This window comes from Garra rufa, chromosome 21 (genome assembly GCF_049309525.1).
Source record: "Garra rufa chromosome 21, GarRuf1.0, whole genome shotgun sequence".
Taxonomy (NCBI): domain Eukaryota; kingdom Metazoa; phylum Chordata; class Actinopteri; order Cypriniformes; family Cyprinidae; genus Garra; species Garra rufa.
The window spans coordinates 26,002,355-26,015,486 of record NC_133381.1 but is presented as its reverse complement, the minus strand read 5'-3'; the positions used below and the strand labels follow the sequence as shown (position 1 = coordinate 26,015,486).

At 37.2% G+C, this 13,132-nt stretch overlaps 1 protein-coding gene across 1 annotated transcript in view; it reads right to left on the bottom strand.

The window, feature by feature from the left end:
- ccser2a (coiled-coil serine-rich protein 2a) overlaps nucleotides 1-12,544 on the bottom strand; it is a 68,373-nt gene extending 55,829 nt beyond the window's left edge. Inside the window, exon 1 of the mRNA XM_073827000.1 lies at nucleotides 11,915-12,544. The gene's annotated coding sequence lies outside the window, so the exon portion shown is untranslated. The remainder of the gene's footprint in view (nucleotides 1-11,914) is intronic.
- Between the last annotated feature and the right edge of the window lie 588 nt (nucleotides 12,545-13,132).

The window sequence follows — 13,132 nt, the reverse complement described above, 5'->3', positions numbered from 1 at the left end:
TGTACGTAACCTACACACATGTAAATAATAAAAGTTTGTGTGGAGCAGCATTTACTTTGAATGGAGCCGATCTGAGATGCACATACATAACCTACACACTTGTAAATAATAAAAGTTTGTGTGGAGCAGCATTTACTGTAAACGGAGCCGATCTGGGACGCACATACATAACCTACACACTTGTAAATAATAACAGTTTGTGTGGAGCAGCATTTACTGTGAACGGAGCCGATCTGGGACGCACATACATAACCTACACACTTGTAAATAATAACAGTTTGTGTGGAGCAGCATTTACTGTGAACGGAGCCGATCTGAGACGCACATACATAACCTACACACTTGTAAATAATAACAGTTTGTGTGGAGCAGCATTTACTGTGAACGGAGCCGATCTGAGACGCACATACATAACCTACACACTTGTAAATAATAACAGTTTGTGTGGAGCAGCATTTACTGTGAACGGAGCCGATCTGAGACGCACATACATAACCTACACACTTGTAAATAATAACAGTTTGTGTGGAGCAGCATTTACTGTGAACGGAGCCGATCTGAGACGCACATACATAACCTACACACTTGTAAATAATAACAGTTTGTGTGGAGCAGCATTTACTGTGAACGGAGCCGATCTGGGACGCATGTACGTAACCTACACACATGTAAATAATAACAGTTTGTGTGGAGCAGCATTAACTTTGAATGGAGCCAATTTGAGACGCACATACGTAACCTACACACTTGTAAATAATAACAGTTTGTGTGGAGCAGCATTTACTGTGAACGGAGCCGATCTGAGACGCACATACATAACCTACACACTTGTAAATAATAACAGTTTGTGTGGAGCAGCATTTACTGTGAACGGAGCCGATCTGAGACGCACATACATAACCTACACACTTGTAAATAATAACAGTTTGTGTGGAGCAGCATTTACTGTGAACGGAGCCGATCTGGGACGCATGTACGTAACCTACACACATGTAAATAATAACAGTTTGTGTGGAGCAGCATTAACTTTGAATGGAGCCAATTTGAGACGCACATACGTAACCTACACACTTGTAAATAATAACAGTTTGTGTGGAGCAGCATTTACTGTGAACGGAGCCGATCTGAGACGCACATACATAACCTACACACTTGTAAATAATAACAGTTTGTGTGGAGCAGCATTTACTGTGAACGGAGCCGATCTGGGACGCATGTACGTAACCTACACACATGTAAATAATAACAGTTTGTGTGGAGCAGCATTAACTTTGAATGGAGCCAATTTGAGACGCACATACGTAACCTACACACTTGTAAATAATAACAGTTTGTGTGGAGCAGCATTTACTGTGAACGGAGCCGATCTGAGACGCACATACATAACCTACACACTTGTAAATAATAACAGTTTGTGTGGAGCAGCATTTACTGTGAACGGAGCCGATCTGAGACGCACATACATAACCTACACACTTGTAAATAATAACAGTTTGTGTGGAGCAGCATTTACTGTAAACGGAGCCGATCTGAGATGCACATACATAACCTACACACTTGTAAATAATAACAGTTTGTGTGGAGCAGCATTTACTGTAAACGGAGCCGATCTGGGACGCATGTACGTAACCTACACACATGTAAATAATAACAGTTTGTGTGGAGCAGCATTAACTTTGAATGGAGCCAATTTGAGACGCACATACGTAACCTACACGCATGTAAATAATAACAGTTTGTGTGGAGCAGCATTTACTTTGAATGGAGCCGATTTGAGATGCAAATAATTAATAGGCATATATTAAACCTGCATCAAATATATGTATTTAATTGAATCATAGCATTCATGAATTCACAATAGCATTATGCTTTTTAAAGGGGTTTATCATGCAGCGTTTCATGGATTCTTGTTTGTGAGCGTGCCACTTTCCGGTATTTTAGTTACTCGACACGGGCAAAATGCTATCAAGGATTTTTTTTTTTTTAATATAGTACTCAACTTGAATTAAGAAATCGTAACAGCCCAAATTTCACCATTGGCACTAGTAAAAAGAAAACATGTTTCTCAATTTCACTAAGAAACAAAACTAATTATGAAAACCACCATCCACCTCACTTTTTAGAGGCCCAAAGAAATAAAAAGGGTGTTTTGTGGCTTTCAGCTCATGCATGTTAGCTTTAAAACCATCTATATGCTAATGTACTCCTATTGACCAAGTTGACTAAATTCAATTTTAATAAATATACAGTTTTCTCTTTCAGAAAAAAAAGACAAAAAGATATAGATGACACATCCTGCACTCAAAAAAAATGCTGTTCAATAAAATGCTCGCCAGAATGAGAACATCCCCTCCCCCAAACATCCCCTCACCTACTGTACGTCTGACTGGCAATGGCAAGTAGCAAATCATGATTCACAGTTGTGATGACCTAAAAATATTAGAGCAATGTCCCACCACAATTTTCTGTTTCAGTAAGTAATATGTTAGCACTGGAAAGACAACTGTGCTGATGAAGCAATTATATGGCATCTTCAATGTGAACACAAATTACAATTCGCAACCTATTTTACATCAGCAATGTGTATTTCCATCAGTGTTCTTATAGTATTACTTATATAATGTCATGGTATTTTTTTATATTTTGAATATATGTGCTTATATTGAGTTACGTGCTTATGTCACATTTATATTTAGCATTCATTTAATTTAGTTTAGGTTTTAGTAATGTTTGTACTTCAACTTAAACATTTTATTTCAGTTAGGAGTCAAGGCAACATTTCTCATTTTCATTCATTTGTTTTTCTTCATCTAATATTGTTAAAGTATTATTTCAATTGACTGGAACATTTTTAGTTTTATCAACAATGATTTCCATGGAAAACTGAATATTATTGTAGTGCAGGACTTGTATTGTAAATGTTTCAGTTGCGTTGCTGTCTATGCAGGGTCAGAATGCTCTCAGATTTCATCAAAAATATCTTAATTTGTGTTCCGAAGATGAACGAGGGTCTTAAGAGTTTGGAACGACATGAGGGTGAGTTCTTCATGACAAGTTTCATTTTTTGTGAAATATCCCTTTAAAAAAAAAGTATGAGGATTAACATGGGGAATTGATAAATCATTCACAATAAGATCAATAAGTTTACTAGTGCAAAAGTGGTTAATCTTTGAAGAGTCTCCTGACTGCCCTGAATTACATGTAATATGGTCTTTCTCCATACAATAATGATTTGGTCGTTTATTACCATTATTATAATAAAAATGAATAAGCATAGTTTTGGATATGAGCCTAACATCGGCTAGCCTTATGTGCCCTGGCAACACTATAGGCAGACTCTTTTAATTAAAGAATGTAGTGATGTTTGCAGACCTCAGCAATACTCAAATAAATCAATGTTGCAAAAGCACAGGCAGCTAACAAGAGAACCAACAGACCACATTTGATGTAGCCTGGGGTTAACAATGCTAACACTCACTTTTAACCTCAAATAACCTTCATCCAACAAGCATTTACCCCCCAAAATCTGACCTCATAGTATCAGACCAGAAATAAGCAGATAAAACTATAATAAACCCTAGTCTCAACCTTCCTATTAAACACAACAAAGAAAAGGATCAGACAGCTGATCCTTGAAAGCAAATCACAGCAATGTGGGCCTTTACAATGAGCACGTTGTGATTTAGTGTGATTACCAGCAAAGAAAACGTTCAGCAGCAAAACCTTATCCTGCTTAGCAAAGTCACTTGATCAGCATGAACCTACAGCATAAATACTGGACTGTAAAGCACATAAAAGATTAAGAGGAGCATAAAAGAGACTGAAAATAGATCTACAACCTCTCATGGAACAAGTCTGGACTGAACCACCCTTTATTGTTTCTCAATCTCATCTTTCAGCCTAACAAACCTAATCCACTTACGTTAATGCAAAATGTCCTTTCTGTTAACGCGAGCAACAAAATAAAGAGTTTTCAGTCCGATGACTCTGCAAGTTTCTCACTCTTTCCAAGCCACTCAGTGTTCTGTTTGATTACACATGACTTGGTCCAAAAGGACAAGAAGCTGCTTAAAAAACACACACACACACACACACACATAATGACAAAGAGAGATGCATTATTCACTGGCACTATGTTTGATGACTCAGCTCTACACAAAACAACTATGCTATAATTCAAACCAAAATATGACAACATAATTTGACAATAATGGATTTCCTATGAATTCATGAGTTTTAGTGACAATTTGCGGCTGTGTGATTAAACTGTGGTTTTGCAATGTGACAGGACAATATTCAATGAAGAATTTAACTATATTACTGAGATCATAATAAAGTAAATCATATCAGACTGTGTTTTAGGATTAGTGAGTAAAGCATATTGTTTTAAGCATTAGCAAAATCTCTTGTTTCCCAGTTTGTTTGATGTGGAAACTCCAGACAGGCCAAGCCTAATATGCAAACAGTCTATTTGAATGTCAGTCTGGCTGAAACTGACATCAGCCTTGACTAAACAGAAGAACAGACGCTACGCTGATGTAGTTATTGTATCATAAAAAGCCTAAATAAACATTACCACACATCCACAACTACAACACCCAACAGAAACAGATTTTAAAAACCCAAAAAGACATAGAGAGACTCAAGTAAAGCTGCTGTGATTAACCGCTATCCTGCTAACGCTCACTTTGACATTTTAAGCACCTTTTCTTAAATCCTTAGAGGGCTTTCTGTCACTTTCTGTCTCAACACACAAATCCAGTTCTACATTCGTTTTAACACACTGGAATAAAATAAAACATTAATATTCGACAAAATTAGCATTTCTAATAGAGCTGTCACTCACGATTATTTTGGTGATCAAGTAATCTGTCGATTATTCTGACAATTAATCGAGTAATCGGGTAATTATACATTTTTCTGTGGAAATAAAAATAGACCTAAGCGAACAACAGCCTTAGAAATTACTTAAAATACATATATAATAGCAATGAGGCAATAATAATTAGTTCAAATAAAGTATCAAATGCAAGTTATCATATGGTTTTATTGAACAAAAATATGAAAACACAGTGTATTAAAAACAATGTACATTATGCAGAGGGCGACAATGGCCTAACATTTTTTTTTTACACTTTACAGCGCGATCTAGTCAGTTTAATATTGACTAAAAAAACAATTAATTCAAAATGTTCACTAAATCTTTAAAGGGATAGCTCACCCAAAAACGAAAATTTGATGTTTATCTGTTTACCCCCAGGGCAAGATGTAGGTGACTTTGTTTCTTCAGTAGAACACAAACGAACATTTTTAACTCAAACCGTTGCAGTCTGTCAGTCATATAATGGCAGTCAATAGGCACCAGGGCTTTGAGAGTCAAAAAAACATACACAGACAAAACCAAATAAACCCTGAGGCTCGTGACGATACACTGAGGTCTTAAGACACCAAACAATCAAAAACGAACAGTATTTATATCATTTTTTTACCTCTGATTCAACGCAAATTTCCAACTGTCCTGAGTGTGTTCACAACAGCCGGCATGTGATGCGTCAAAGTGCTCAGGCATAGTAATCTTTTGTAAACATGCGTATGTGCGGAAGCGATCTGTCGCGTGTATACGTCACTCATTGTGTACATAGTGCAGAGAGATTGCATATACGATGGCTATAGGGGTGGGTATCGTTTGAATTTTATCGATTTCGATTCCGATTCCGATTCCACTTATCGATTCCGATTCTTTTCGATTCCCAGTTTCGATTCCGATTTAGTAAAAAAAAAAAAAAAAAAAACAACAAACACAAAAGTCAAACATTAATATATTAAACATGTTTATTTTCAGTGCTAGATTGCAACATATTATTTTATCACAGGGGTTCTCAACCTTTTTTATATCAGGGCCCCCTTCTTCTCGGGTCAGTTTTGCAAGGCCCCCCTATGCCTGACATTTCCTCTAAAGGTGTTTATTTTTTAACCTTTTTTATTAACCTAAACATTAGTTTTGCCTTTTTATTTTTCTCCTGCATGTTATAAAAAAAAATCAAACAAACTTTAAATTAAAGCTATACTTTTGAATTTAAAAGAAAATCCTCTGCTCTAACTTTTTAACATGAATACACATATACAGATTTAAAGCACCTAAATTATTTAATTCAGACATTCTTCACAACTTCAGAGTACTCTTTCTTAAGTGACTGAATATCTACTGTTTGTATTTATTATAAAATAAACATATAAATGAAAAATACAGTAAATACATTGTAAATCTGTTTATGCTGGTGCTCATATGTGCTTAAACACCACTGACCCTTACGATCCACCTCTATGGGTAAGCATTCATTATAAAAAACTCACAGAACATTCATTTTGAAAACTATGCAAATATTTTGAAATTTCACGCAAAAATACTATGGATCAGAGCACCGAAAGCATGAATAGTTTGTGAATCAACAGCGGACTTATGCGTGCCTAATGTACGACTCCGATATACAAGAATGAATACATTAGGTATGCGCGAGTTCGTTACTATTACTCTGGTCATCTTTGCCTTAACATTACCGGGAGGGTTTGTTTAATGCAGCCAAGAGATAAAGTAGATACCTGTCTTCCCGCGGGGGTATAAGTGACTTTTATGTGGGCTTTTGCGGGACGAAATAACATATATTCCTTCTGGAGTGGGCGGGCGCAGGACTAAAATCCGTCCCTTGCAGATCTCTAAGATGAAGTTTGCGTGCAGCGGTAGATTTGTCTTCGGTTTTTACAAAGCGTAGACACACTTTTAAACGCTTACCGTGATCCATCTTTTCGACTGATGTTTACATTACCACGTAAAGTCCTGGCAGATTGCACGCGCGGAAGGTCCTGGCAGATCACTAGATGGAAAAAAATGCAACCAGGAATCGAAAGAGGAATCGAAATTTTAATATTATAACAAGTATCCGATTCTTTATCTTAAGTATCCGATTCCAGAATCGGAATCGATTTTCGATTCCCAACCCTAGATGGCTACTCAAAATGGTAATCCTGGTTGTTGCAACCAATTAAAAACTAAAAGATTACATTTGCTTGTGGAGTGTTTACTTCTCACCGACTCCCAAATTTTGAGCCTGATTGACTGAAGTTATGGTTGCTTGCTCTTCGTCACACGCCTGCTCTTGTGAACATGCTCAGGACAGATGGACATTGTGGTGGATGAAAGGTAAAAAATAATATAATTACTGTTTAGCTTCTTGCACAAACCGATTGTTTGGTGTCTTAAGACCTCAATGTATCGTCGTAAGCCACAGGGTTTAATTTGGTTTTGTCTGTGTATGTTTTTTTGACTCTCAAAGCTGTGGGTCCCATTGACTGCCATTATATGACTGACAGACTGCAACGGTTTGAGTTAAAAATCAACACCTACATCTTGGATACCCTGGGAGTAAGCAGATAAACATCAAATTTTAATTTTTTAAATGAAAAAATTAACTATCCCTTTAATATTTGGCCATTTCTTTACAACAGAAATGCCGCAACTACTGTAATTTCTTGAATATGTGGACATCAAAACGTATAAACTCAGAGCGAGGGTTTAAACTTTTATTTTGAAGTCGCGATGAACAGTTAGCATTTTTAAAATGATGTATTGTCCTGTATTTGCGTAGGCTTATAAATAATTTACCTTATAAATCTGATAAAATGGTGCACGTAACATTCCCAGATGAGTGTTATAATAAACCCAAACTCACAACAATATGCAGAGATGGAGTTTGAGATGCTCCACACATGTACTGTAAATGATAACAGTTCATGTGGAGCAGCATTTACTGTGAACAGAGATGCTCTGAAATATACGTAACTCACACGCACGTCAACAATTAAAACGCATATATTATAACAGCATCACATGGTGCATATTTAATTCAATCGTGGTGTTTGTGAATTTACAATAGCACTATGCTTATGGTTTTTAAATGGGTTTATTATATCATTCAGCCTTGGGAAAACAAGATTCTCATCTATGGAAGACACCACTTTCAGTATTTTGTCGGTTAATCAACACGGACAAATTGCAGTCGAGGAAGGTTTCGAGTACTCAAACTGAATCGAGAAATTGTGAAAGCCATCATTTCTAATACTTGTGATAGTAATGAACAAAAACTACAAGACGTTCGGAGGTACTCTGACTTCCTGTCTATGTTGCCTTCAGCTCCATTAAATTTTAATGACTCTCCAACCATGATGTCACACCAGTAAATATAGCAAATACTGACCGTAAATTCAAACTAGCTGAATCATAACAGGTTCGCTTCTGTTTCATACGGGAACTCTGGAATAAGTTCCGGTTAATGTTAATGTCAACAAGCACTTAGTGAAGTTCTCAGTTAATGTAATCACAAAAAGGAATCCGGCCTTTAGAGGATCTTTAGAATTATGTTTGTACACAGAGACGTAGTCTTGTTCATTCAGAGAGGTGTGCTACAGATGTACTGCAGAGAGACATGTGTTTACACAGCTGAACACAACAGCGAAAATAAACATCCATATACAAACACATAAATATAACACAACACGAGGGTCAGAAAGACAGAACACAAACACAATGAAGAGTGATTTATATTTTTCCCCAGACTTTTTGATGCGTTATCAAACCACTATTAAATCTAATCTTCAAAATTAAGGTCTCAAAATGAATAACCATTCATAATTGTAAAGCTGTTATGCCCAAATTCACTTTCAAAACTGACTTGCAAAGCATTTATAAAACGACTGGTTTTACTTTTCATGTTTGATTTTTAATCAAGCATTTTAATATCAGCCATCTGAGAAATATGCCATAGCAAGTAAATAATTATCGGCTTAGCAGGTTCGAATTTTAATATGCGTGCATCCCATATCAATGATGTAAGTGTACAGTAATACATGCAAAACTCAACAACTAATGTTACCACCGAACAGCTGTCTGGCGCTGATGGCAGACATTTAGCTGCCTGGATACTTCACATTATACCACATTACACTCACTGTAACGCAATACGGGAATCTAGCTCATGGAACGGAGCTCCCTGACAGGCCTCAGGATGATCACCTAACAGCCACTGCTGTTAATAAACACCCCTCAGAGATATCTGACGCTGGAACGGTCGCAAAGCAGCCATGGGAAGAATTTTATCAAGTTATAGTTTGATAAAAGTATTCAGCTGGTGAACAGACACACACACATAAGTCCGACAGCTGCTGGAACATTCAACACACATGCAAACCAGAGCAATAAACAAGAGATCCTTGCACCTGTCAAGGACACACACATAGTCTGTCAACACATGTGCTAAGTGAGGACTTTTCATTTTTCAGGAAGGGGGGTGTGTGTTGATGCTTTGGGTTAACACCGTCCCGTCTGCATCTCTGACAGTTCACGGCCATTAACATCAGCACTGACTGACAGCTATGCAATCTTCGTAAACAAAAAGAATGACAAGTGTAGCGAGTGGGTGGTGTGTCCCACTGGTGCCAAATGACAAGATGACAGATAAATGTTTTTTACTAACATGATTCAGTCTTGATCCAAATGTGCATGGTAAACCATAACCATCATATTCTTTCAAGATATAGTGTCTAAGAAAGTGACCTTGAGCTAGCATGTGTTGAAATATACAGCACCTATGTAGATTAATAAGGGTGATGATGCTTCTCTGGTTATTTCAAGAGCTGGTTACTGAAAGTCAAGACCATAGCGGAAGTCATTATGTCAGAGATCAAAGTCTTTCTAGACCTCCCCCGCTGTTCTTTTTCCCCTGATGCACTGTGTATTTCATCACATGAACCAGATATACACAGGTGACAGGGTCACATGTGCTCACTGGAATCGATTATGAGCATTTAGTGTTCTACAAATGAAAGACTGACTTTTAAGAAGTGAAGATTCTCTAAAAACCTAGAATGCACTATAAAACTGCTCTTAAAATCTGATCCAGACAGTAGCATTCTTGTAAATGCACCGTTCAGTTAACATGAATGTACATGCATTTGTGATGTACTACTCAGCGCATTACATAAGTTGCTCTGAATACACATATTTGATATGGTCCAATGAGCATATGTAAAATCTACTCTGGCATACTATCCTAAGGGCTGTGTTGCATAAAGTATGTTATCTTTGTTCTGTCTACTGCTAGGATGAACACCGGTGGAAAGAACAGTTGCAGTCTGGGGGGCAAAGGTCATCTCTGTTCTCAAAATAGCAGTTCAGTTCAACATTAGCATGAACAACTGAGCTGAGGTGAATGTGGGAAAAAAGTACAAACTGAGAAAGACTGTTCAATCACAAATGTTTTGGACCATTAGTACATTTCACATTTATTTACATAGAAGAATTTCAATCACACCACATTAATGCATAGAAATAAGCATTAAAAAAGGCAGATATGTGCCTTTAGATCTAACATTCCGCATTTATGTTCCAACAAGTCAGATCTAACTGTAAATAAGCGTAACTTATTCAGAACCAGAATTTTTTTTTTTTAATTTTGGATGGCTTTCGGTATTATTAGCATGCTCTCTTTCCAGATGCAAACAGAACATAGTCCTAAATTATGCTGATGTTTCATATAGAGGGTTTGCACATACATCACGATTTGGTCAGTTACCCAGATGTGCGGACATATTGGAGATACTCGGCTGTAAACAACAACATTGATTACATGGTGAATGTACTACCGAATTCTGAGTTCTGCTCATTTATGCTGTCTAAACCATGGACAAAATTGTGAGGAAGCTGTTAAATCTCATAGAAAAGGACTAAGTAAGCAGGAAAGGGTGCAATATTTTGACAAACTAAAGTTAATAGGTGGTAAAGATACGTACAAGCAGTATTAACTAAGAAATTGGCCTAATATTTCACCTACCTGACCGGAAATGATAAGAACAAATCCTGGTTCAGTTTGGTCAACCACAAACGCCTTTTGTTTCTCTTTTTTTTTGCACTCTTCTCTTTGATTTGTTATATCTCTTGGCAGTCTATAGCACTCCAAATGTTTTTCCTGATCCGACCGATTAATACAGCCCATAACATGAAAATTATTGACCATTTTCAGCAGCAATAATCCATTCGGTTCAGAAATCCATAACTTTGCAAAATCCATTCGGTTCAGTGGCATTGTTTACATTCAGTGCCACCAATATGGCGGACTGATGACACATGAAAAAACTCTACAGTGCTATTCTATAAAAATAGACTGATTATAAGTATATACGTATATATAAGTATATAAGTATAAGTAAGCAATACTTTTTTGCCAATATCCACACTTTAATTTAACCAATCAATTCATGTTTTATGAATTATGTATTGTTTGTACATTATGTATGGTTTGTATAATAATTACCCTCATGAATAAAATACTGATTCCTGTACAAACACCATAAGCGGAACAAATATCTCAAAGTTCCTTTTTGTGACTTTTTTTGTCACATCTGTGAATCAGTCAGAGGAATCACTGACTCACTTACTAAAATGAATGAATGAATGTCCTAATCCTTACGAAAATTAACCACAGTTTTATTACAATAAAAGTGTACTAACAATGTTTTTTGGTGTACTGATTACCACAAATACCATGGTTAGTGTAACAAAACCATGGTCAGTTTGTGGTCACCATGGTTTAACTACAGTAGCCATGATTTTTTGGTTTTATTTGTGGTAAACCCATGTTTAATTTGCATAAGGGAATTTTGTTTGTTGAACGTGAGTTTGAGTTTGGTAACATACTGCTGAGCAGTAATGCAATAATAACGGCATTTTCCAAATAGTTCTTCCTCACAAGTCCTAAATGAATCGTTAATGAATAAGAATCGGAACCAGAATCGATGCGCTTACGGAAATACCATCCCTGTAAGTGGACACAAAAATATTACATTAGCGTTAGACGTGACTCACCTGCTCGATGAAAATCAGCCACGTTTATCCATGATGTCGATGTGAATGTCAAAGCTCAAGAGTTCACGGTCAACTTTAAACTCATTTAAAACGGCTCACGCCTCGAGTACTAAGCTGACTCATTCTATAAACTACATCATATTTTACACACTGAAACAGCTACGTTATTCTGATAGAAAGCAACTATGTTGCTAAAATAATTAAGAGAAATTAGTAAAAGCTTCCTCTTAACCACCAGCGTGAATTTTATAGAGCATAGACTAATACAGTTTACTACCAACACAAAGAAATTAACGCGTTGGTAAACTGCGAAAACAGATACTCGTCGATATCCAGCATTATAAATATCCTTCCGCGAGTTTCAAAGCGCTAAAGCAGCGGAACAGCAGTGATGCTGTACTGAAGTGAGACTCCATCATGATGTTTGCGATGTTCGTCACTCATTCCAGCATCCTCTTCATCTGCACCTTGCTCACAGCGATTCACTTGAACTTCCACTTAAACGCCTACGATTTCAAAGCGCTAAAACGGGTAGTTTGTTTGTTCACGCTAATGCAGGCTGGTGCTCTTCCGCTGCCTTGAGCTGATGTATTGGAAAAGCGTGCGCTCAGCGTTTGGCCCGCGCCTACAAACAACCTCTCAACCCCACCGAGAGCGAGCAGCTACCATACTCTCACGCGCGCTGCAAGTGTGACGCTGACGTAAGACGTGATTCACAGTGCACGAGCTGCGGGCTGCCTCTGTGGTCGGGAGCGAGCGCGACTACTGAATAGAGATGTTGACATGTGATATGGGATAGTTTTTGTGTATACTAAATATGTGGAATATTACACACATTTTGCAGTTTATAGTTATTATCTGAATTATGTACGTAATTACAAATAAGTGTTAGATATTTGTTGGCTAGTCTATAGCTTTTGGTGTAAAAGGGCCCATCAGTCCTCGGGGCCCACCATCATTTTATAGGCCTACGTTTTAATTTATGAAAAAGGTAAGTAACCCAGTCAGGATTTCTACGTATTCTAAACTTTTTTTTTTACATAGGCCTACCCTAATGTAAATACTGAGCAGGCCTATACAAAAAACTAAAACACAAATCATTACAGATAAGAAGCCTAAATAAAATTCCCAGGGCCTGAGACAACATGTTTAGGGATGAGTCCCCTGTCCCTTGGGCCCAATACTAAGCTATAGAAGGCCAGGGACATTTCTCAGGCT